The following is a 26,860-nucleotide window of genomic DNA, read 5'->3' on the forward strand; positions in this document are numbered from 1 at the left end:
GAGATGTCTGAGGTGAAATTGCCTCATGGGACAATTTAGGACCTACCTGCTGGGCTTCATTTGGACCACAGGTCACAAATTCCTCATGCATGCACTAGACAGAGTAAGGCAGCAGCCTCAGGTGGATTGTCGTTGCTAGAATAATTTATATACTTCCTTTTATTTCAAGAAGAAATACCAAGGTGGTTCACAAACAAATAAAAGCCAACAGCACAGTAACAAGTATAAAACCAATTGTAAAAATGCAGCTAACCACAACTAAAACATATAGCAAAACAATTATGTTTAGACGTTCATTAATAAGCAAGCCCATTAAAACAGCATAATAGTGGTAAACAGTTAAAGCAATAACCAAAGCAGGAAATTCAAGTCAGGAGATGAAGGAAGTGCTTGTTTTTAAAGGTGCATCTTCAAGAGCTGGTGGAATGCTAATACTGATGGGGCCTCCTGTGTTTCAGCAAGAATATGCTGCAAGCCAGTGGCTGTTCTTGATGAGTTCCATGGCCCTTTGTCTGTGTTGTAAGGCATGGTCTGCCCTGGTGCCCCTAAATTAGCCCGCCTCCTCTGGTGGAGTGGAGACTGCTATCCCACTGTCAGATTCAAGAGCCAATGTGTTTTGTGCATGGGACTGAGGTGTGGGAGTAGCCTCTTGTTATTTGCCTCAGGCAACAAAATACCTTGGGGGAAAGTTGTACTAACGTCCTTTAGTAGAGATAGAAAGAAACAAAGGGTCTCAATGAGGACATTGTTAAAAAGGGGAGAGAGTCTTGGTCTTTTCAAATTTGTGCTGTTATTACTGTGCAACTCAGCTTGTAGCTGTGGTGGAATGAATAAAAAGGAAGAGAAAGCAACATGACTTTATCAGGATGGAGCAGAAAGGCATTTCAAGAGCTTAAAGGTCAACCTGTATAGTGGTAACATCAAAATTGAAAACTCAGAACAAATTTCAGGGTAAATTGAGCCCCAAAAGGTCTCAACTCCTGAATCCTTTTCTGGGAGAGATTATTAGAGCCAAGTTGGGAAGGCTTTCGGTGGGCAGCCTGAAATGCCTCGTGTAATATAAAGAAGCAACATCTTATGAGAAAATCATTGGGGGAGAGTCATCATGTGGTCTCACAATTTCATCTTGCTCAGTGGAGGCAATCAGACTGTTCATTCCTTCCTTCCTTCATTCATTCATGTAAAATGAATGCAATGGGGGAACAGACTTGGGTCTCTGCCCCAAATATCCACATAGCCATTAAACCTGAAAACATGGCTTCTGCGCATACTAGTTGTATGGCTTGCAGCAATTGAACTTCATGTGTGTGAATGCTGGAAAGGGGAGATTTGGAGTGAGGAAACAGAGGGTAGAGAAAGGATTAAGTACACTATCATCATCATCGTTGTTGCCCTTCCCTTTTTTGATCCCAACTCCCTTGTCCAGTGTCAAACAGATATTTGCATTACCATTACACATCTGTAAGCAGCATGGAATTTTGGCATCCCCAAACAGACTTCCAAGCATCAAGGCTGAGAAAAGGGTACAACCTCAACCTTGTGATATTGAGATGTTTTGGACTACAGCGCTGAGGATGATGGGAATTGTACTCTGTATCACCTGTAGGGCACCAGGTTGCCCAAAGGCTGGGGCACACTGTACCAGTGTAAACACAGAGACCTCTTCATATCTCCCAGCTATTTCTTAATTATTTTGACCTTGAGACTGAAACTCATTTCCCCATGGATGTGCATTTGTGATATTAAATATAAGTGCATTCCAGGATTATTCAGAGCATGCATACCAGGCAAATAGTTGACATGCGTTTGCTTGAAGCTCTGCAGCAGATAAGAGAGAAGCCAGAACTGCTTTCATAATCCTGACCTTGTAAAATGAGTTCTTTATTAACAAACATGGGGAGGGAGGAATACCCTGCAGCTTAGGAACATAAGGAAATTTTTTAATTAAACTGCTTTGGTGTTGGGCGCAGCCTTTACAAATGCTATTGCTGCACAAGAAAGTTGAAGAGAAACAAACCAAACTCTCCAGTCTAGTCTCCCCCACTCTAATCTTCAAGACGTTGCCGTGTCAGTCCTATATACACCTACATGAACTCAGTGGGCATTATTTCTGAGTAGACATGTACAGGATTGCACCGTTAGTCAAAAATAAGTCTAAGTGGAATTGGTTTTGCTTTTTTTTTTTTTTTTTTTTTTGCTTTTTTTACTATTTGCCATTTCTATAGAATTACAACAACTGTGTAATTCTTATTTCACTCACCTCTGCTATTATCTTAAAAAGCAGATAAAACTGACGGCTGATGACTTGCCCAAGTACACAGTTTGACTAGTCCACTCTTACATCTGAAAGAGCTTTGCACCAGATTTGTTTCCATGCCTTTCCCTTTAAAAATGTGCCAAAAGTTGCTGTCATTGCTGGAAGTCCAAATTAGGGTGGTATGCCAGAAATGACATCCTTGAGCATCCTTATGATCATGTCCTTTCATTATGTAAAAGAAAGAACCTAGATATTTATGGGGTAAATTATTTTCTCTTAATAGTATGACCCTAGTAGCCAAGTTTACGCTCTTAAATACCAAAGTCAAAAGACTTTATCACTGGCATCCAACTGTATATACAATTTTTATTAGAAGTTCCCATTTGATGACCTGAGCATAATTATGTGATTCTTATGCATTATGTAAGAATGCATTATTCAAAAACCTCAACAAACAATCACTGAAATATCTTATTTCAATATTGCAAATCAGCATGTAGTCCAACTAGCTAGCTGTAGTTGCCTATAGTTTATTCTCAGAATCATTGGAAACCCTATACTGGGTACATATGTATTTCTCCCCTGTGGGGCACTAGCTATTCCTTAAAATTGATTGTGTAAAACATATCAAATACACACTATCAGTGCTAGTAACAGCATAAAACAGAGTGAAGCAGAGGCAGAATCTAAAAAGAAGGTGAATACCTTTTCTCATTCAATAGTAATAGTGAGAAATAACACATTGGTTGCAGCAACAGGTTCTCTCATGTTGTGTGTTCTACCACTTTTTAAAATACAAATGAATCAGTCAACTATTTCCATACCATGCAACACAGAGCTGGAGTTTTGGCAAACTAAACAAGTCTAGTCATGTGACTATTCCAGAATCCCCACTCATTCCAACCACGACACTTTTCCAGGATGTGGTGAGTTGTGTTCTGAAGGCATATCACGTTGCTGAAGGTGATGTAACCACCTTGCTGAAGCCGAAAAGGTTTCCATCCGGTCAATATGGTCAGCTTTGCCAGTCTGCAGAGGAAAAATCCAAGCAGCACCTGCAGTCAGACAAAGCAAGGCTCAGACCGAGCTGCTTTGAAGGTGTGCTGTCATTGCCAATCAGCTGGCTGGTGCTGAAAGCATGTCTTCAAAGAGACTCACTTACGTTGCCAAACAGCTGGTTGGCATTGATAGTAATCCCCTTTGAACTGGTCACCAGACGTCATAGTGATGTTAGGTGACTGACAGGCGGGGGACCTGTGTACCCATCAAAGTGACCCATTGGGGAGCTCAGGATCCAACAGGTTGGCCAGAAAAGATCTCCAGTCCCTAGCCTACAGCAACAAAATGTAGAGGAAGTGACAAGGTAGGGGACAGGACAGCCTTTTGGCATGCAAATGAAACCCCTCCTACCCACTTTGCCTTGGGGGTGAATGGGGCAAACACATAAACAACCAGTGTGTCTGGTTTTCCTCTCACTTCTAGTTTGATCCATGTCAAAATGGATTTGAAGTGGATCAAGTGGTTTGGATTGTACTGCTTTAGAATGTGAGCAGAGGCTGTCTTTAGTCTCCTAAAACCACAACAACCCATATCTGCGCACAGAAAATAAATAATATATCAGGCCTATCCTAGGCAGTTTATTCAGATCTGTTTTGTGTTACAGGTTGATGGATGGGTGCACGTCCTTATCTATGACTGTGGTATGATCCTTTGAGCAAGGATATGCTTTGGGACCCAGTTGGGTCTTAGCCAGTGGGCTACAACGCAGTTGCTGGGTCAATGGGAAATACAGTGCAATTGGCTCCCACCTGGCTTCTTTCAGTAAGATGTGGTGCAGCATGTTCTGCACATGTTGGTCATTCCCCCTGGAGGTAATGATACTGGGCTTCTAAAGAGAAAACTCCTTAATTTGCAGGCCTGCAGGGATTTTGAGGTTATCCAATAGCATTGGCCTGACACCCCTATTGTTTGTTATGACATTTTGCCTCACATGATTTGGTATTTGGACTCTGTGTATTAATAGGGTTACTTGGGAAATTCAGCTGGTGCTGCTCAATTCCGAAGGGGGGGGGGGGTGACCAACCACGCAGATATTTGCCACACAAGAGTTGAACTGTATTGGCATACTGAGATAGACCTCTACAGTGTTGGTAATTGTATACAGTGGTACCTCGGGTTAAGTACTTAATTCGTTCCAGAGGTCCGTTCTTAACCTGAAACTGTTCTTAACCTGAAGTACCACTTTAGCTAATGGGGCCTCCTGCTGCCGCAGCGCTGCCGGAGCACGATTTCTGTTCTTATCCTGAAGCAAAGTTCTTAACCTGAAGCACTATTTCTGGGTTAGTGGAGTGTGTAACCTGAAGCGTATGTAACCTGAGGTACCACTGTATTTCATTTGGACCTACCAAAGGCCCTGCAAGACTTGGTTCTGTGTCATGGGGACAAGACTAGCGTTTGGGTTTGCCTTCCTTCTGTTATGTGCAGGACAGGTAGGTGACCCTCTAATCCACCTTTGAAGGTGATGAATGCAGCCCAAAGCCTCTGTCGCAAGGGCCAGGGAAAGGGAAAGCCAGAGGTGCTTCCCCCTTTTCCCAGGAAGAGGCTTGCTCATCCTAATGGCTCTAAGCTTCATCTAAGTTTTGACAGTTTTCACATTAATGGTTTTCCTCTGCCGGTAATTTTGGGTTAAACAATAAATTCTCCCAGTGGTCAACCCGACATACATGTCTGACTTTTTATTTCAGCCCTTTGGCCAAGGAACAGCATGCAATAAACAAAGTTGCCTCCCAATCCTTGGAGCTTACTATGGAGGAGCTCAACTATCAGTTCATCTGATTACTAAAACAGTGGAGAGGGGGAGAGACTCTGTATTCAGAAAATAGCATCAGAAACTTGTGACCAGCTACCCTCGCTTAACCACACGCTTAGGATTTCAGACCTAAGTGCTGTGTTGTTTTCCAAGCCTGCTTAAAAAAAAAAATCTTATCTGAAGCACACATAAAATCATACAATAAAAACAAGGACAACTGAAGGTCAAATCTATATCTCAGTGAGAAGGAACAGGCTCATAGACTCTTCCCTTAATCCATTTGCCACAGCTCACAATCCAGAAGACTATAAAGGATGAATAGTGAGGTTCTCAGCACAAAGCCCATGGAACTGACCTCAGCTGCCCTCCCATGAATAATGGGTGCCATTAATCGGAGATGGTGGCAACAGCAACACTTTGTAGCTTCCACTTTCAAGCAAGATAGTGAAAGGGATAGAAAGCACAGTCCCGTAGACGTTTGCTATGCTAATGTTTTTCCTTTTCATTATCCTCTTGCTGTGATACAGGCCTAGGAGTGAGCTGCTTATTCTGGCATAATTAATGATGCAGAAACTATAGCAATCAGACACTCTGAATGCAATTCTTTCACCTTTCTTTTTTCTTTTTTAAAAAGCTAACCATTGAGCAATAACCAATTCCATTTGGAAGTTACCGCAAAGATTAACTATGGGCAGTTTTCTTTGAAGATTCACTGCTAACATGCACAGGTAGGCCCAGTTTAAGCAGCGATGGATAAAGTCCAGACGTTATACTTGACCAAGTCCATTCGTTCTCTTTCTAAGTATTCAACTTATAATATGGGAGCAGGAGTGTTTAAAGTATTTCAGCAGGGTGGAAGTGCAGTGTAAAGGGCCTGCAATCACACTGTAAACTTTGTAGCAGAAAGTGTACCCTCTTCCCTTCGTACAGACAAGAGCATGAAAAGTTGTCTTCTACTGAGTCGCATTACTGGTCCATCTAACTCAGTCACTAACTATAGTGGCTGGGAATGGTTCTCCAGGATGTCAGGGTACCAGCATCTCTCATAGCCCTACCTGGAGATGCTGGGTTTGAACCTGGGACTTTCTACATGCAAAGTGGATGATCTACCACTGAGCTATAACCCTTCCCCTGAGGCGCCTTGTGGGATTCAAATTTGACCCATGAACAGAATAAGGTTCCATGTGAAAAAGGGGTTTAGTGCATGCATTTTATAGCAGGCCAAATTGTCATGCAGCTATTGTTGTTTAACACTGTTTGGGAATCTGTGGTAGGTACCAAACTTGCAAAGAATGGGATAACATGCTTCCGGGCCCATTTTATGCAGCAGAGCTAAACGGGTCGTCTGATAGTTGTTGCAGCTATCAGTTCTGGCAGGTGCCACAGTCAAGTGACGTTTACAATTCCAGTCTTCGCTCACTTATTCCTCCATTACAGCCTGGATTCATCTTGCAGGCCCTCACCAGTACACCTTGTAGCAAGTAGCATCATTTTTCCATGGGATTACTGGGTCTCAACGCTTCCTTGCATGGGAAATTGATATTTGAAGAACCCAGGCTAATGTTTGTGGGTCCAGGAAAGGCAGTGGGTGTTGGGAGATGGAAACTGACTGACAGGCAAACGTTCCTACAGAGAGAAGTGAACTTAGCTTGTGCAGATTTAAAAATGCTTGGGAATATGTTTAAGATCCTTCCATTACAAAGAAGCTCAAATGTATTTATTGCAAAGAAAGGCCTCAGCATAATTCAGACTGCCTGAATAACACTCTTACTCTTCCCAAGTCTAACCGTTAATAGAAATGTTCCTTCAACAGGAATAAGAACACAGAGCGAAATCTTGCAGAGGAGATTGTTAATGACAACAGGGTAAGGAAATCATGCCTGATAATACACCTGATGATTGACAAATATTAGGCTGCTAAGAGCCGCATGTGCAAAGGGGGTAGGAAGAGCGGCTAGGGCAGAAAATGACTTGTTGACATGTGAAGAACAGAGAGAGAAGAGATCATCCAGGCATATTTTTAATGAGGTGTTAAGTAGACCACCTCAAGAGACTCACTAATGAGTGTGAGATGGCTAAAGGTGCAAAGAACACAGAGAGAGAGCAAATGGCACAATGCACTTCCTGTCACTGTGGCAGCTATGCATGAGAAGAGCAGCAAAAAAATGCTGGTTATCTTATCAATTTGACTTTTTAAAAAAATCTACGCAGCAGCTGAGGAACTTAACACCCTAAGGAGAGCATTGCTGGATCAGACCAAAGGTCCATCTGGTTCAGTGCTCTTGCAGTGGCCAATCTATGGGAGGCCCAAAAGCAGAACATGAGAGGAACAGTGCTCTCCTACAGTGGAGACAGAGCATAGCCACTGTGGCTCTTGGCCCTTATAGCCTTCTCCTTCTTCACGAATGTTCCTCATCCTCTTTTAAGGCCATCCAAACTGGTGGCCATCACATCTTACCTATTGTAACTGGAGCAGCTTCTTAGATGAGACTTCTCACAGGGCAGGAAAGCAGCTCATTCGGAGCAATATGCCACAAATGAAAGGCCTCTGTAACCCAAGACACACCAACATGGAAATGAGTTCCACTAAAACTAACCGCAGTGCAATGGGAATATTATACATGGGATTATGCTGGTAATCTGGCCTTCGGATATATAAACCCAATTTAAAGTTACGGTGGCCTTATTCACCAACTGCGAAGTGCTTTTCGCCACTCACAGACATTACCCAAACAATATTTCTAGTGCACTAGTGTCATGAAAAGCTGGTGCAAATTAACTAATTGACTTCTAGGTACTCTGTAGGGGAGTAACTAGCAATGTAGAAAGGATCAGAGTTTGCCTTTCTGAATATACAGGGTGGGGAGGGGTCGTATCTCTGGGAACACGTCAAAAGGAAAATGAAGTGTACAGGAATACTGTCAAGCTGTACAAATATATATTTCAAAAATGTCCAAAATAGCTTGCATCTGTTTGAAGGCACTCAACAGTGACAAATCAGAGGAAGTCTCTTGTAAGTGTTCAAGGGTAGAAAAGAACAGGATATAGATATGCTTATGTGTAGCGATTCTATATATAGCATTCCTGTGCAGCGAAGGATATAGGATTTAAGAGCCTCTGCAATATCTGAAAGAGGTCACCGAAAGAGTAAGAGGAAGGGATGTCCTACCTGACAGCTTCATATAGCAAAGATCTGAATTCTGGACAAAATGGTTTAATCCATTAGGATTGAGCAAACCTATGTGACAAACCATAATCGTAGCTGATGTTTATAAAAAGAATATTAGAAGATGCCCCAAACTACATTCAGCTAAGTCTACATTCAAACTACATTGAACTCAGAGTATACCCTTTGAAATGAATGAACCTATGCTAATTAACTAGTCTTATTTCTTCTGACACCAACCCACAACAGTTTGGGGTGGGGTATGGTGGGGAATAGAAGGTGGGGGGAGCCCCATTTCGATAGCTGAAGTTCTCGTGCCTGCTTCCGCTAGCAGGACCACTTAGTTGAATCAAGCACTCTAACTGTAATCATAACCCTTTGACACAATTATTTGACTTGGTTCTTCACAGCAATTTGACTGTTATGAGTAGTGAGTGGTAGTTTCACCACTTCTTTCAGGCATAATAGCTAAATGGCCAGATTCACTGAGACAAATTGATACTTCATTCAACCACTGAGGAAGACCTGTATGGTTGGAGCATGCTTGGTCTTTGGTATGCATCATTGTGTATCTTTCAGCTGTAAACAGTTCCAGACGGATGGAGTATAAATAATAAAATTGGTGGTGGTGGTGATGTTCCCTTTCCGTGGAATGATTACAAGCACCATGGCCAATTGATATGTCCATTTGCCGCTCAACTGGCATTCCCCTTAACACATACACACTGTAAATTTTATACATACAGTAGTACCTCAGGTTAAGTACTTAATTCGTTCCGGAGGTCTGTACTTAACCTGAAACTGTTTTTAACCTGAAGCACCACTTTAGCTAATGGGGCCTCCTGCTGCTGCTGCGCCGCCAGAGAACAATTTCTGTTCTCATCCTGAAGCAAAGTTCTTAACCTGAAGCACTATTTCTGGGTTAGCGGAGTTTGTAACCTGAAGCATATGTAACCTGAGGTACAACTGTATATATATGACAGCTTAGTTAAATAATGTGTTTGAACCTCTTCTCTTACATATTTTTTTGTTTTGTTTTATATTGTTATCATTTTATATTTTGATTTCTCTCAGATTTTCTTTTTCCCAGTCTTCAATTCAGTTTACAATATTGTCCACACAGATTTACAATATTTTTTAAACTCCTCATGAAAATTCATCAGCATTTTAAGGTGACTTTCTCTTAATGTAGGTTTGTATGCAATTTTGCCCACTAAGTACATTTTTGCACAGCAATTTTTCCCAATATATGCATTTTAATACTTACCTTATCCTAGTATGTGTATTTTTGTACACATCATTTTACCCCAGAAAGGGTCGATCTGGATTAAATGGAGGATATATGGGCTGGCATTTTGATGCCAATGACATCATGTGAACACTGCCAAAAAAATCAATAAATGCAAGCATAAGGACCACCGATCCCACAATAAATGCCCATTTGGAAACATGCTAAGTAAGTACAGTTCACCTAGTAGTTAATTTCCTATCACATTCCTTTTCTCATCTAAGTACTTTTGCTTTGGGCTCACTTTTCTGATGACTGAACGATAGTGACAATGAAGTGAAGCCTACCACTCAACTATATTCTTAGTCTCCATTCTTAATCACTTGTTTATCTAGTGCATCCCAGCCACTTTTAATCTGGAATCAATTGACATTGATTAAAAATGCATTTCTATAGAGTCTTGGGGAAAGGGAAAGTAGGGCAGGAGGGCACGTACAGTTGTAATTCTGTGTGTATCACAGAGAATGATGACAATCTGCTCACATTTGGCTTTGCAACTGTCCCTTGAGTACATCTGTGTCTTCATTTCCATGGTGGACACAAATTTCTCTAAAAGCGACTGGCTAAACTGTAATGCAAAACATGCAATTACCATATGACAGCCATCTGAATATTTAAATATCTCTATATGCATGTGCAAACACACTCACATATATGTATATATATATATTCTATTTTTCCACTTTGTTTCACAGGTGTCCTAACTGATTGGTCAGCACTATACCTTGCAGCAGATATTCTGAATGTTTGTCAGAGGAAAGAGGGATTGACTGTTAAACATCCCAGAGAATTGTAGCTCTGTGAGGGAAACCGGGTTCAATAACAACACTCAGCAGCCATGACAGTTCCCATACACTTCCCATAATTTTTTTTTTATAATTATTTTTTTTTGGTGGGAGCAGGGAGCCATGATTGGTATGATACTGCTTTATATGTATCATGCAGATGCGGTCTAAGTGAACAAAGTGTGGTTTTTCCACAGTAAATGCTCAGCATGGAAGTAGCCAATAGCTCCTTATTTACTTTGCAGTCATATTTCTATACCCTCAACCTTTCTCCTCTTCTGGCAGGGGAGCTTCAGAATTCTCAACAAGCAAAGCTCTCACTTGCTTAATGTGTGCACCGAATAAACTCTATCCCTCCCTCTGTGTACAACATCTGATCAGCATTGTACATATAATCATCATAGAATTGTAGAGTTGGAAGGGGGCACATGGATCATCTAGTTCAATCCCCTGCAATGCAGGAATTTTTTTTGCCCAAGTTGGGACTCAAACCCAGTACCCTGAGATTAAGAGTCTCATGCTCTATCGACTGAGCTCTCCCAAAGCGCATACAGGGGCTCTGCTCAAGTGTCCATATGAATGTGCATAGGCAGATGGCAAAGCTGGCCACTGACCCTCGCAATGCTCATTAACTGAACATGCATAGTGAATGAGTTTACAAGCCACATATGACGAGAGTAACGTGTAGCCAACTTCATTAGCGTCTGACATCGTAATGTGCATTCTTTAATTAGTTTCTCCTCCAACATCATCCTTGCCAACTTTCTTGGCCTGGTACTTCAAACCAAACCCTGGATTGGATGATATAATCTAAAATACACCATCCAATCATTATGTAAGTTAAGGGCAGGTTAACAGTAGGGGAGGAGGAATAGGTTAAACACCACAAATAATGAAGAGGTATGAAGTGCCACTGGGTTCTTTAGGCGGAACACACTTTTTGTTTTGTATGGGCAACTAGTAATGAAATTTTTTAAAACCTCTCTTAGATTTCACCCTGTGACAACTCAGTTGAGAGCAATTAGAATTCTACCAGAACCAGCACGATGAGTAAAAAGGGCAGAACAGTTGGAAGCAGACCATCTGGAAACTGTTCACCCCTTGCATCACCACCAGCTAAAAGTCACTAAACATTTAGCTAGCCCTAATGTTTTACTACCCTGGGTGACCTGTACATCTTCATCTCGAGGATGAACTGGCCACAGCTGGAAGCCACTGATTCTCTGCAGCTGAAACAGCAGAACAAGATCGATGGGACTGAAGCTCTGAGCTTACAGCTTTGAGGAACAGTCTGAAGGGCAAAGGAAGGTGCTGGTGTCACTGCGTTGTCCCTTCCCAATGCCTTGCTTCTTCCTGTGCAAAGATTAGTAGAATCATAGAATCATAGAATCATAGAGTTGGAAGAGACCACAAGGGCCATCGAGTAAAAGATAGCTGCGTAAACGGCAGCCACTAGAAACAGGTTCCATAGATTTATTCATTTGTATCCAGCTAATTACCTCTACTTTTATTTAGAAGCATGAATCAAATGAGTGCTCAGATGCTTTGTTGCAGTTAAAGGTCCTGCTCATAATATTCCGAAGCTTGTGTTTACTAAGATCTTCTTATTCTAAGCAGATGCATTATTTTGTTGTACCATTATGGAAAAGAGGGAGAAGAATCACCCCCCTCCCTGCCTCTCTGTTTATCACCACATACCAGAGATCTACATTTACTTTCTTCCATGCAACTCATATGGTTGCACACAGTATCTATCCTCGAAACACCTGAATACTGTAAAGGAGTTTTGTGACAGTCAGGATCCTGGAACCCAAGGCATGAATGACAAAGCAGCAGATCCATTTGACGTGGGGGAGGTAAGATTTTTCCACAACACAAGGAGCATGGATGAGGGTGGTACTCATCCACCCCAGCCCATAGTTTAGCTCCCTGCAGCCTGCCTCTGTCCCATCAGTGCTTTTCTCTTCAGCCCTGTTCCATTACCAGAAATTATATCAGTTGGAGAAAATCTCTTGAGGGGGAAACAGGAAGACCAGGCTACAGGACCATGAAGTGATGGTTGCAAGGAACATTCAGTTTGCCCATTGAGCCTTTTCACTCTGAAATACCACACACACTTATAAAATATGGCTGTTTACCATCCCATCTACTGTGACCTTCAGAAAATGTTCTTGAGCCGCCTGCCTAACCAACCAATGTATTATACAATTTGCTTATAGACATGTTCCCAAGAAAGAGGGGAGCTGGCCACTGGGTGGTGTGCCTATTTATGAAAAGAACTATTTGCCTCCATTCATGAGAGCACATTTAAATCACACAATTTCTTGTCTGCCCAAAACACACAAATAACTGTTGTAGGATTAAGGCGCAGAAGACTGGAGTGTTTGGCAATTAATTATGACCATATAGTTTTGTGTATACTAATCACAGGGGTCAAATCACTTATATTCAACTGTATTAAAGACAGGTAGTCTTTATGTTTGGTTGAAACTTCTTCAGATACTTAGCTTGTTTTACAGACAAATCCCAACTGCATCCATCCGCAAAATTAACTACAAACCTAATGCAAGCCCATAAGGACAAGTGCACCTTCTGCATGTTCCAGAAATGGCAAAAGAACAGCCTTTCTTCTGATATTTTTGGAATCCTGGCTTCCAGATCTGTCTTGAAACAGAGATGTGCTGAGCCACAAATAAAATCAGTAAATAATACAGAAGAAAGCATTTGAAACCAATATTGTCATGGATAATTATTGTGAACCATTTCATTGTTTTTAGTGCCTCTTCTTACACTTCAGCTAATTGGCAGCTAATTTAATTAATCATGTTATCTTTCAAAACAAAAAAAACCCCCAAAACCTTTGGTTAATCCCTGTTCAGTCAAGTCTTCCAGTGACCTCAATATTAGATTTGCTGCGATGAGGATGGCAAAAAAAGATGTTCCCTTTCGACAGAATGTCATTGTATACTACACTTAGTCTCTTTGTGCCAGGCAAAAATTGACCCATTTTTGTAACTGCTATTAACATTAAAATTTTACTGCTTAGTGATGATATGAAAAGTCAGACCGCATGCCAGCCAAAGTGGACTTTCAACATTTACACTCCATTAATTAATTCATCACCTAAAAGCTAACTATTGATTTTTTAAATGGCTTTACAAATCTGCTTAAGCCTCTAATGTAATTAAGACGTGTGTTTACTGCAAATTATTTAACAAATACAATGCAATGCTTTTCTCAGCCACAACCAACCGACCTTCCTGTTGAATCATAAAAAATATTTGAAAAACTTCTATTACTGTGTTATCCAGTTAAATCACATTTGAATAGTGCATATTTTCATAGAGCCATTGGCTCAATTAGGTCAGAGACTTACTTGACTATCCTTCAGCATCCTGTTGGCCTCCTGGTGGTTTTGACTACAATTCCCATCATTCCCAGTCATCATGGACATAATGGTACCCTTCTGCGTTTATACACCAGCCTCTGTACAGGGATTCTGCCACCATGTATTATGCAGTTACCAGACCAGTAATCCTATTCATGTGGTGATGAGGCAGACATGTCACAGTATTAAAATAATTTTAAATGATACAAAAGATTTTAAAGGAAATCCTACCTTAGTACAAATTAAAATCCCAGTTTGGAATGGGCTCATTCCATGCATCTTTCTGCTGCAATTAATTTGTTGCCCGCCATTATTATTATTATTATTATTATTATTATTATTATTTTGGGAGGGGGGTTACAATAAACATTTCTGGGGAAGTGGAATGTTGTCAACACACATTTATACAAAGTAGAAATGGGGAACTTGTGGCCAATCCAATATTGCTAGACACTGTCTCCATCAGCCCCAGACAGCATGACCAATGGTCAGGGATGATGGAATTTCAGGGGTGATGGGAAAGGCTACCCATCCTTGATATAAAAGTTTGTAATGTACCATATTTTTCGCTCTATAAGACACACTTTCCCCCTCCTAGATAGTAAGGGGAAATGGGTGTGCGTCTTATGGAGCGAATGCAGGCTGCGCAGCTATCCCAGAAGCCAGAACAGCAAGGGGGATTGCTGCTTTCGCTGTGCAGAGATCCCTCTTGCTGTTCTGACTTCACTTTGCTGGAGAGGCGCTGCACAGAGAGGGAGAGAATATTTTTTTTCTTGTTCTCCTCCCCAAAAATAGGTGCGTCGAATGGACGGGTGCGTCTTAAGGAGCGAAAAATACAGTAAATGCTATAATTGTAAATTGTGTATGCAAGAATGTGGTTTGTTTTAAGCGATCACAAGAAAGATTGAAGAAAAAAATGAGACGCAGTCAAAGAGAGTCAAGGGGAGTTCACTCATCATTACTCAAGACGCATGTTTTAGCATGTGTGAAAACACTTGAACAATAGCTGCTCACGTGGTGTGAATCATTTGTGGTGCTTCATTGTAGACAGCATAGGAGCACTTTACATCATTGTATGCCTACATCAAGGGAAATATCCAGGTGAGACATCTAAGTAATAGACACTGATTATGAGGAAGGAAACTTACGGATTCAGCAAGAGAAGAGGTGGATCATTCTAAAGTGAGGTGTTAGATCCTCACAGCCCTGGTCTCAGAAAACATACTAAAGCCTTCCTTCAAAGTTCTGTAAGTGACCCCCAAACTTAATCCATCTATTAATCCATTCTCATCTTCAAGATGAGCCAAAAAAGATTATCATGTGGTTTCGAGGATGCCTCCCCCCCTTTTTTTTAATAATAGTGAACATGTACTGTGCAAGGAAGTCAAATGCCCATATCTGCTTGTTGGTTTTCTTCTTCTTCTTTGGCGATCACTCGTAGCAGAGTAAGATTGTCTTCCATAAACACGGTTTCAACAATGAGGCCATAAGTGACTGTGGAGGCCAATTCTGGACCCACACATCCTTCCACAGTGGGGACATAGGTTTCCGGGCGGGAGTTGATCACGGTGTGGATTTGCCAAGAGTGCCTTCCTCCCAGCATGTTTCTCCCTTGCGTCCTGAGTTTGAGTGTCTTCAAAGCCCATGACACCTTTGGTAAAGGCTGTTTTCCAGCTGGAGTGCTCACAGGCCAGTGTTTCCCAGTTTTCAATGTTTATACTACATTTTTTTAGATTTGCCTTGAGACAGTCTTTAACCACCAGCATTACGCTTCCATTTTTAAGTTCGGAATAGAGTAGTTGCTTTGGAAGACAACCATCAGGCATCCGCACAACATGACCAATCCAACGAAGCTGATGTTGAAGAATCATTGCTTCAACACTGGTGATCTTTGCTTCTTCCAGTACACTGATATTAGTTCGCCTGTCTTCCCAAGTGATGTGTAAAAATTTTCGCAGACACCGTTGATGAAATCTTTCGAGGAGTACAGCAACATACCCAATGACATCAATTTTAGGAGGATGGGGTAATGTCATAATGCTATCAGTGCAAATAAGGTTTTTTTTAAAATAAATAAAAAATCAAAGGTTTTTCCTGACTCCTTAACTCCTGATTGCACATCCAGGAATCTGCTCTCCCAGCTAATTTGCAGCCTTTCCATCCATGTGGAAAAATTTATGATTACATAAAATCTATGCTTAAATACGCAGAGCACACATTTCATTTTACACCAGCCCCCAGAGGGAGGGCTGCAACAGTTCTGTCGAGAAGAGCTGGCTGTTGCTACTGCTGCTGCTGCTGCTTCGTTTTCAAATGACATCCAACTGTTAATGGGAGATGGGAGGATATTTGAAGCTACTCATCATGCAGAGATAAAAAGGAGGCAGCATAATCCTGCTATGTCTTGATAACATTAATTAGCAGCAGTGCTTAGGGATCTTTTTTTTTTAAAAAAAATCAAAACTATTGGATTTAACACTTAGTTGCAAAAACACTAATAATGTTAAGAACCTTTCTGCATTCCTGATTTTTAAAATGGGGTAGTTTTAACAACAAAATAAATTTCTTTTTGTTGTTTTTTAAAGAGAGGTATGCCCATTTTGGATTAACCCAACTTTTTAGTACAAATATATATAAAAGAAGAAGACATTTGCATCATGACATTTCCAACAGGGCTTGTGTCTGAGTAGATGCTTAGAAACGATTGTCTTTCAGTCACTTTACATTCTGTGGCTCTTGTGGTATGAGGGCAATACATGAAACGTTGCCTACATTAGTTGTGCTCCCAAAAGATGTTTCACAATTCACATCCTGTAAACATCAAACAGGAATAGTCCTTCCCGTCTCCCCTCCGCCTGCAGTCCTAGATTTGTGGCTCTTGAAACCCAGAACTAAACCCAAAACTATGCCTCAGGCTTCTCTTGAGCCATTACAATTATCCAATGCCAAAAATATATTACAGCTACTGTTGCTGTGCACCATCTCTGTGTGTGACGTTTTATAGTTTAACCTAAGTAAATGGAAAATAAAACCACTCTGTCCAAGGATGCTTTCAATGTAAATTTTGACAGTAGAAGAGAAGTAAGGGGTTAGCCTCAGATGGGAAAGAGGTTGTTGCAGAACAGGTCTATTTATGGACATCAGGATCTGCATGGAGCTGTGCCTCACCTTCTCTAAATGCATATAACCGGAGAGAGGACTACCGAGAACAGGACTATCCTGCGCCATGCTCTTATCCCAAAAGGCAATGTGAGCAACTCTTGCTTGAAAGTAAAGAAGAGCTTCATACAGGCTAACAGCAGTACAGGCTCAGCAACAAGCACAATGCCCAGAAGGTGTAGGAAAGGAGATTGCGACTAACCATCAGGAAGAACTTTCTGACAGCAAGAGCTGTTTGGCAGTGGAACAGACTCCCTCGGAAGGTGGTGGACTCTCCTTCCTTGGAGGTTTTCAAACAGACATTGGGTGACCATCTGTCATGGATGGTTTAGTTGGGATTCCTGCATTACAGGAGGTTGGACTGGATGGGCCTCAGGATACCCTTCCAGCTCTAAGATTCTATGATTCTGGGTGAAGATTCCGTTTTTTTTAATATCAATTTCTATAAAGAGTTTTCAACATAAAATACAATAAAAACCAAACTAACCAAAAGAAGCCCCTCCCTTGGGCGGGTCAAGGTCCTTCCTCTTCCCCAATAATGAGGCTCTGGACTCCACAGAAGGGGTGGTGAAGAGAACCAACAGATCTGCTTCATTCTCTATGACTGCTAGAGTCACAAGGGGGAGACCTCCTTCCTCCATCCCTGGCCACCCACCTTCCAGCCCCCAGGCATTGTTTACCTGGGGCTGCCAAACCATGCCAAATCCTTATGGAGCCAATGGGCCCATGACACTCAGTATGGACCCACAACTCCCTATTTTAATGTGGAGGAGCATATCTGAACCTCTAATGATAGCAGCATCGAGGGCAACTTTGCAGAATGAGTGGGCTAACGTTTTTAAAGCATCTGTGAACTAAGCTGCCTGTGTAGATAATGTACCTTACTTGTGGTGATCAGAAACTTCAGAAATGCGGTGCTATATTGATAACAAATTCACCACAGAAGAAAATGCAGCAATAATAATAATAATAATAATAATAATAATAATAATAATAATAATTGTAATAAAAAATCCTGTTTGTGCATTCCTCTCCCATTCCTGGGCAAGAGTGACATGTTGAATGCTCCCAGACAAAAAACAATTTCTTAATGCTTAGCCAGTACATCAGCAAGGAGGTTAAGACTAAAACCCTCCTATGTGTAGGGACATATGGATCTGAAGAAGCTATCAAACAGGGGGCCTCCTCACCTGGACTCTGAAATGGTACCATGATATGTACTTGTCATTTTCTGTATTTTTGAATCAGCTGTTTTTAATCATGCATGATAGTTTTGCACGATTATATGCCACGTTCTCTTTAACAGCAAAAAAACCTACATGGCAGATGTTTTGTTATAGAAAAATCCGAAATGGTTGACAGTGCATCTTTTATTTTAATTGGCTGATAAAAATCACGGCTTTGTTTGTGGATCTTTGTATTCTGCCATCCACCTCTAAGAAAAATTACTTCAGACACTAAAAAGCACGTTTTGAACCTCTCTCATCCTATTTGTCCTCAGTATGAAGGTTGAAAATGAGGAACAGTTCTTGCCAGTGTAGTTGTTTATCCACGTAACAGATGGATTTAAGAAATAGCCGATTTAAGGCTCAGCCATATAAACAGTCCCATTGCCAATCTGATCAGTGCAAGAGGAACACATTTTACTTCTGACTTTTAAACATCTGCGTTCTCTCACAATGGTCCAGTTCACACAGAACGCTAAGCCAAATCATGACTTAGTGTGAATTAGCAAAAGTGCAGGCTCCTGGAAAGTCGTCTGTGGCCATTTTTCCCCTTCTGCAGTCCTGCAGCTGCTGCTGCATTAAGCCATGGTTCAACTTTGTGTGTCATCCCCATTTGGACTCATGTTTTAGCTCGCTCCAACAAACCACATCCTGTACAACATAAGCTACGTTTACAGGTCATGGTGTGTGTGCAGAGAGCTGCAATTCAAGTATAGGTTTGGACATGCTAGTTCGCTATAGATACCTTGCCAAGAATTCATAAGCAAATTTTGCATGATGGTTCTTGAGATCAAGGTCTGTGTTAGGAAACAATTAGGTGCCATTTTGAATCAAGATGGCAGACTGGACCTTTCAAAACTGCACTGAGTTAGCCACTAATTTCAAAACTTCAGATTTCCAAATCAAGCTGTGTATGAAGCTGCTAATATTCTATTTTGATCCATTTTGAGAAAACCTGCCCCTAGTTTGTATGCCAGTGTTGTGCTTCTTTTTTAGGTATTGCAAATAGGCTTTTACTGATGTTTGCAGCAAAGATGTCACACTGTCCTAGATCTGAAGCTCAACTATCCCATTGTTAGCCAGAGATCCAGAGGAAATATTTGTGAAAAATGCATTTTCAGTAAAATAATTTTATTTGAAGGTCACTGCAAAATCATCTGTTTTAGCAAGCTTGAGCTTGTGAGATCAATTCTCTTTAGCTGCATCACCCAAAGGAGAAGAAATAGGATGCATACCACTGTTACCTTCAGAGAGATTTCACAGATGTCAATGCTACTTTAGTACCTTAGCGCTGCGCCACACACCGTTTTTTCTTCATGAAATGAAACATCAAATGAGATTTTACAATGACAAAAAAGAATTTTATAGCTGTACTAGCTGGCAAATGATGTACTACAGTGGTTTTACACTAGTCTCATTGTTCTGAGCTTTGAAATTCCTGAGGCTAAGCCGACATGTGCTCAGAGCATGCAATCCAGCTCATTTTTTTTTTAAAAAAATGTTATCACACATCAAAGCTATGGCTTAATGAACAAACCATGTGGACTTATGAAACTGCTAAAACTCCCAGAGTGTAGATCGGTCTCTTTCTCTGGTTTAAAATCTTAACCTTAACTCTTCCAAAAGCATTGGCCTGGGATAGAGATGGGGGGGGGGGCGGGATCAGGTTGTGAGGAAGTCTAAAATGCTCCAAATGGAAAGAAATAGCATATATCCTTTAAGCTTGTCTGCACGGATACCTTATTGTGCATCAGACTCTCTTTAATGCGTATTTAATGAGCATTACTGCTGTAGTATCTGGACTGCACTGCACGCAGCTGGGAATATGGATGTATGCTCTTAAAATGCCCAGGATTAAAGAGGAGAGTGTCTTCATAAGCATAGTAATCAGTGGATCTGAGAAACTGCTAAGACGCGTTGAAATGCTTAACAGGCAGCAACATTCACAGTGGCTTTCAAATTCTGATAATTTCAGACACATATAATCTCGCATTTCCCTCTTGTTAAAATTGACTTTTATTCCTTCCTACTTCTGGGTTAATTACAGTATCATTTAACTATTTATTTACTTTTTTTTACATTCTCCCAGCTAGTGCAAAGTTCCTCTCCTTTACTTTCTCTTGTGCACTCTCTCTCTTTTCTACTTTTGCTAAATAATACATGATAACGCTGTGAAATCAAGTCTGAATACAATATATATGAACGATTCGCTGGCTACATTTTTTAATGGTAACTATTCAGTCTGTAGAAAGTTCAAACAACTATTCAGCTCACATTGGAACAAACCCATTTAATTCATTCATATTAGCGAATGTATAAATGCAGGTAAGAGGCACAGATACTCCTTGGTATATTAAAAAATGTCAGAATGGCCCTGTATTTTTAATATAGAGTGCTGGAGGCTCATCTCCTGACCTAAGATTTCTCATCCAGGTGCTTGCTAAGCAGCTTTCCTGTGGCCATATGAAAGATCTCCATGTAATGTTGTTGTTTAGTCGTGTCCGACTCTTTGTGACCCCATGGACCAGAGCACGCCAGGCACGTCTGTCTTCCACTGCCTCCCACAGTCTGCTCAAACTCATGCTGGTAGCCTCGAGAACACTATCCAACCATCTCGTCCTCTGTTGTCCCCTTCTCCTTGTGCCCTCCATCTTTCCCAACATTAGGGCCTTTTCCAGGGAGTCTTCTCTTCTCATGAGGTGGCCAAAGTATTGGAGCCTCAGCTTCACGATCTGTCCTTCCAGTGAGCACTCAGGGCTGATTTCCTTAAGAATGGATAGGTTTGATCTTCTTGCAGTCCATGGGACTCTCAAGAGTCTCCTCCAGCACCATAATTCAAAAGCATCAATTCTTCGGCGATCAGCCTTCTTTATGGTCCAGCTTTCACTTCCATACATCACTACTGGGAAAACCATAGCTTTTACTATACAGACCTTTGTTGGCAAGGTGATGTCTCTACTTTTTAAGATGCTGCTCCATGTAATAGCAAGCCCTTAATTTAGCAACAGGCTATATTCATCTTCTCTAAAGGAAACATGGCATTATTTACCAAAATAGCATTAAGCAGTCCTTCTATAAATCAAACCAACAGAAAGCAAACATTCTAATATCCTGCTGAACCATGGAAAAACACCACAATATAAAACCCATAGTGAATAAATGAAAAGATACATGCGTACATGTCCATTTCCAAGGAAAATCAATATGACTGCTGTTGAAACGACAGTCTTGAAATTATTCTTACTTTTCACACCAGTCCTAAAAACATTTGTCTGAAGGTACGTCCCGTAGTTTACAGCAGTGCTTTTTTTCTGGGGGGGACACATACCGCCAAACATTTTCTAGCGGGAATCTAATCGGAAAAGAAGCTAATTTTTTAAACATTTTTAGTTTCTTCTCTAGCACAGTGAATCGCCAGTTCTGTTGCAACCCCCGATGACTACCTTATTTCCTGTCATGGTGTTTCCTGAGTCACAGACGGAATGAGAGTACTGCTAAACATTTTTTTTTGAATTTTTTTTACAGTAAAAGCTGCTTTTGAACAAACAGGGTAAATTAGAAATCACATTGTGAACTGTCCCGTGATCTTCAGATGAAAGACGGTATACAAATTTCAAAAATATACACATATTGCATAGCAACCCCTTACCAATGGTACAATTGCAAACTTCTGTAGAAGACAGCAAAGAGTTTCATAGTCCTGCTCTTGGATATATATATATTTTTTTAAGTACTTGTAAAAAAAAGAAGCAGCAGTGTCTTTCAAGAAGCGTTTGCGCTAGGTGCGTATATCAGATGGCATGTTATACTTCGTAGCTATAGTGGAAAGCATAGCTATACCCCACAGCCGCAAGTATTTATCTAGTAGGGGTGTACTTGAGGGATGATGTCAAAGATGTTTACCCATTTTTGTCAAATATTGTGCAGGTGCGTCAAAATCAGTCTAGGATGTCAGTTCTGCGCTACTGCAACCACTGGTGAACCAACTGTGAGGAATGGAACAGGTGAAGAAAGCTTAAGTCATTCTCTGGGCTGTGAAAGCAACATTGAAGGGTGTCGTGAGGGGAAATGGAGGCCTCTTGAAATGGGCCAGAGGGCCTTTCTGCTGCTTTAGTTGAATGTGTTTAAGGTTTATATGAAGAGGTTCACACAATAAATAAGAGAAAGCTTGTGCACCTTGAAAATGAGCCTTGCCTTGAAAAGCCTTTTTATTAAATAAATGCTTCTCTCCCAATAAATACCAATCTTCAGAACAGCAGCAAGCTGAGGAGAGGCCTGAAGGTAGCCTGAAAAAAAGAAGCAGCTGCTGTCATACCACAGGTGTGAATCTTCAATTAAGAACCTTCATGCTTTTCTGTCAACACTGATGAAATTCAGATGTGACAGGTAAGAGAGCTGCTTTAGGAAAGTTGTTGGGTTGGTTTTTTTTAAAAAAATATCTTTTGGTTTCTTTTTCCCATTCCCCATAACAACCACAGTAAGGACTACTTGCCAACAGGAAAGTAATGATGCGATGGGAGTGACAAAAAATGGGTTTCTAAATAAGGTAACAGCAAGGTAGGGAAGAAAAAGGGAACAAACTGGTGCCCTTTCGAGCTCTGACAAGGTAGATAAGCCCAGAACTGCCATATTTGAAACAGGGACTGACAACTTTCCATGGAGGATGTTTCATTGAAAATTTATGCCACCCATGCTGGAATTCAATCTAGGCTTCCAAAGGCTGAGTTGAAGGGGAAACTCTCAGGGTAGTAAGTGAGCAGAAACAAACAATTTACATCACAGAGATAAGTTAAATCCATTTAACACAAAATTCACTTGGAAATAGGGAATATTTTCCAGCTCCCCCTTTTGTTCAGGCAATGTATGTGCTGGGAACTGCCATAAACGAGAAAACTAAACATTTTAGGGGGGATAGATTGAAGTATGCAAAGGCAAGCTGAGGATGTTTTTGTGAGATATGTTAAAACTAAACACACACACACAGCCAGGCTAGTAAAATTTTCTTTGAAGCTGCCATTTAACATCCACCCTGCACAGGATCCTTCCAAGAAAATTTGGTCAAATATATATGTGGGCAGGTTTTAGTGAATCAAGTCCAATCAGTGATTCTGTGACTGAAAAACCTAGAGGCAGACCAGGGAGAGATTTCTGAAGAACTGGAATTGTGACCAGAGTTTTTAGGGAAATGGTTGCAAAACCAAAAGTTATAAGGTGGCTTCATGATTAGCTTCAGAAATAAAGCACTGAAGTTCCAGAAATGAGGACTTGGTTAGCACATGGCGTTAACTGCAATGTAGCAGAAGGAGGGATAAAGTTTTAACTTCCTTGACCATTTTTCCCTCTTCCCTTTTTCCTGTTCTTCCTACTGATTATCATGCATTATGCTTTGAACTAGGAAGATGAGATTCACCAGTTTCCAAGCCACCTTCTTAACCAGACAGCTAGGAAAGGTCAGAAGCAGGGCAGACAGTTGTTCCCTGTGCATTGAATGTGCCTGTTCTATTCTAGATATACTTTCTTTTGCTCAGGCACCTGCACAGTGTGAGACCTATTACAAATTTATAAGTCTCAATTCTGTCATGCAATTTACTTGCTCGCTTCCCAGCAGAAGCCCACAAAGAAATTCTCTGCATTAGAATCCTAATTCATTGAATATCCTCACTGCGCTTTCCCAACAAATAGGGCACACACAAAAATGAAGCTGAGCTGCAATTGCAGAAAATACACAGCATATTAGACCTGATGAAGTGTTTCAGCATTCAGAATGGCTCTCTAGTGAGGGGAGAGAGACCCTGTCAGATAGCTTTGCTTAATAAACTCAGTGGTGGCCAGAAAAATAAGGGCCTATTCACAGGGCTCAGCCTTTGAGCTTGCATCAGATTAATTTTTAAAGTTGTCAGTCCACACTGACTTTTCAGCAGCACTACCAGACTTCATGCTTATGGGAGAGTCAACAACATGCTTTAAACTTAGCAAATAGTCCATTGCCAAAGTTGCAGGAAACCTAATAAACGCTGTAGGAATTCTAAGCATTGTTCCTTCGAAACTGTCATCTTTAGGAAAGGCAAAATCGCTTTGACCTTATCATACCACAAATATGCATGCCATCCAAATACATTATTAAAACCTTCTAAATCTAAAATGTCTGTGTTTTCAAGAAGCAGCCATTCTTTCAGCCAGCAAAACGCTGCTGATTCATAATAAAGTTTAAGGTCTGGCAGGGCAAATCCACCTCTTTCCTTTGCATCCGTTAGTATTTTAAATTTTATTCTAGGCTTCTTGCCCTGCCAGACAAATCTAGAAATATCTCTCTGCCACTTCTTGAAGCAATCCATTTTATCCAAAAATTGCAATGTTTGAAATAAAAACAACATTCTAGGTAATACATTCATTTTTACCGCAGCAATGCGGCCTAGCAGTGAAAGCTTCAAATTTGACCAGATTTCTAAATCTTTTTTCATTTCAGTCCAGCATTTTTCATAATTGTCTTTAAATAGATTCCCATTTTTAGCTGTCATGTTTATCCCCAGGTATTTCACTTTCTTAACCACTGTTAAACCTGTCTCATTTAACTGTTTTTACTTTGTATTTTCATTTTTGTTCTTTTTCTTTTCTTTTACTTTTTTCTCTTATTTTTGTAATATGCTGAAACTTTAATAAATATCTTTAAAAAAAAAAAAGGAAAGGCAAAATCGGTTCCTGAATTTCAATTCAGAGAAAATACAATGTGTTCACCTTACATTTAGGATGACAAAACAAAAAAAATGGGGTGGGGGAATTAAACTGCAAATACAAGGGAACAAAAGAGGATTTTATTTTGCATTAAAATTACATTGTTTTCCAAGGGCCAGGGACTTATTCAGCAAAAGCTCAGCAGTTAGCATCATTCCAGAGGTAGTCACAGTAGATCAACACACATCTGACTGAGGTCACATTCATACCACACATTTAAATTGGAGAGTTTCCTAGGTAGTTCAAATAATCAGATCAGGGACTTTGGAGAATTTCTAGTGAGTCTGGTCAGGCTGGGGGTTCTGCCAATATGAGGAGTTGAAGCAAGGAGATGGAGCCAACAGAGGCCTTATAAATGCACTTAACTCACCAATACTTTATTATGGGAACTTATTTCAGGTGTAGTTCAGAGATTTTGTAAAAATTAGTTCAGTTAACTTTGTTGAAATGACCACATGCATTACAAACACTGGTCTTGAAGCAAGGACAGGTGGCAAGTTGTAGCACCAAAATCCTGAAAGTCCTTTCAGCTGTTCTTTGGCTTCGACAGCTACACTAGGACTGAAACATTGCCTGTTCACAGCTGTCACTGAGATACAAACAGCTTTCCTTCTAATCTGCAGTACAAAAGGAGTTCATGTCTTCAGATGACTCTGGTATAGAAGATTTGGTCATGATGTAGGAAAGAATTAAATAACCTAGAGGGTCTATGAGAAAGGAGACTCAAAATGTGCTCCCCATTCTTCATAGCCCATTGTAAGGTGGATTGGAATTTGAATAGATATAGAAACAGTATATACAGTAGAAATAGGAAAAACTTTTCAAATCAAAAGCTGCTCAGAGCTTTCCAGAGGCTCAGCAAAATACTATGGGAAGTGATTTCTTGGAAGTTGATGCAAGTATAATTGTGCAGGAATGGGATTACTACTGAGGATCTAGCATATATATGACATGTATGTTAAAAATAACAGACACAGAAAAGGTAGTCAAGCAGACAATGGATTTGTTGAAAAATTTAGTATAGTTATAACATATTGGAACATGGAAGTATGAGCCTTTATTCTTCCTTATGTGTTGTTTGATGTAACGTTATGTGTCGTTTGGGTATGTTTTCTTTTTCTGGATTATTGCTGATGATACCTTACAATTTATTTTATGGAAATATACTAAGCCTTGTTAAGTATTGTTATCATTGGGGGTGGGGAGTACAACCTTGCAAAGGTGTGGGATTCTCACGATGAGGCTTCTCTGGAGGTTCATGGCAGATTAATCCTGCTACCTCCACACAAGATGGGCCTGCTAAACCATTAAAGGTGAAATGTTGACCATGGGAACATTCAACACACTTGAGGATGGAACAGCCACTTCTGATGTGAAGGTGTGTGAGGCAAGAGAAGAAAGGAGCTTGTTGTTGCATAAGCTGGTGAGAGGTAGCCCATTTTCCTTCCCCTCCTGGGAAGAGATTTTGAGAGTGAGCAATGGCTGGGCAGTTGGTGGGCCATGAACCATCCTTCCCACTTCTCTGTCAGTCATCCATCCTCTGAAAAGCAATGAGAGAAACAAAGCAATAACCATCAGGAAATATATATATACTCACAGTGTATTTATAGATTATCTGCTGCTGTTAGAAGTTGTCTCTGGCTGCCACTTAGCTGTTGAGCCAAGTTCAAGCTCGTTGTTTGCCAGTACCAAGCCCTATAAAGCTTGGGACCCAGGATATCTGAATGATTGTTCCATCCCTTATATACCCAATCACTGTGCTGTGCAGAAGAGGGGCTCTTATGAGTATCATCTCATCTGTTCCATATCATACAGGAATTGAACTCCTTCTCTTAACATATCAGACAAAGGCCATCTCTCTTGTCTTTTCTTTTCGGCACCTACTGAAGTCCTTTCTTTTTCAACAAGTCTTATAAGTGTAGATCTTTCTGCACTTAAAGAACTGTGTCTGCATCTGTGCTGGATTTGAAATGTTTCTCACATACGGAATTGTTTTTGTTTTTCTATATGGAATTGGATATAGATAGATAGATAGATAGATAGATAGATA

At 40.6% G+C, this 26,860-nt stretch overlaps 1 protein-coding gene and 1 long non-coding RNA gene across 11 annotated transcripts in view; one reads left to right on the forward strand and one right to left on the reverse strand.

Annotated features, from left to right (window-relative positions):
• Positions 1 to 18,656: 18,656 nt before the first annotated feature.
• On the forward strand, positions 18,657 to 24,895 carry LOC308481686. The gene is made up of 3 exons (XR_013988804.1): positions 18,657 to 20,567; positions 21,069 to 24,142; positions 24,765 to 24,895. It is a non-coding gene; the product is annotated as an uncharacterized lncRNA (long non-coding RNA).
• Positions 24,871 to 26,860, reverse strand: part of LOC308481672 (uncharacterized protein) — a 395,496-nt gene continuing 393,506 nt past the window's right edge. For all 10 annotated transcript variants that reach the window (XR_013988772.1, XR_013988773.1, XR_013988774.1 and 7 more), the window contains one exon: positions 24,871 to 26,350. The gene's annotated coding sequence lies outside the window, so the exon portion shown is untranslated. The remainder of the gene's footprint in view (positions 26,351 to 26,860) is intronic.

The sequence above is a fragment of the Podarcis pityusensis genome, assembly GCF_964106645.2.
Source record: "Podarcis pityusensis genome assembly, chromosome: 7".
NCBI lineage: Eukaryota > Metazoa > Chordata > Lepidosauria > Squamata > Lacertidae > Podarcis > Podarcis pityusensis.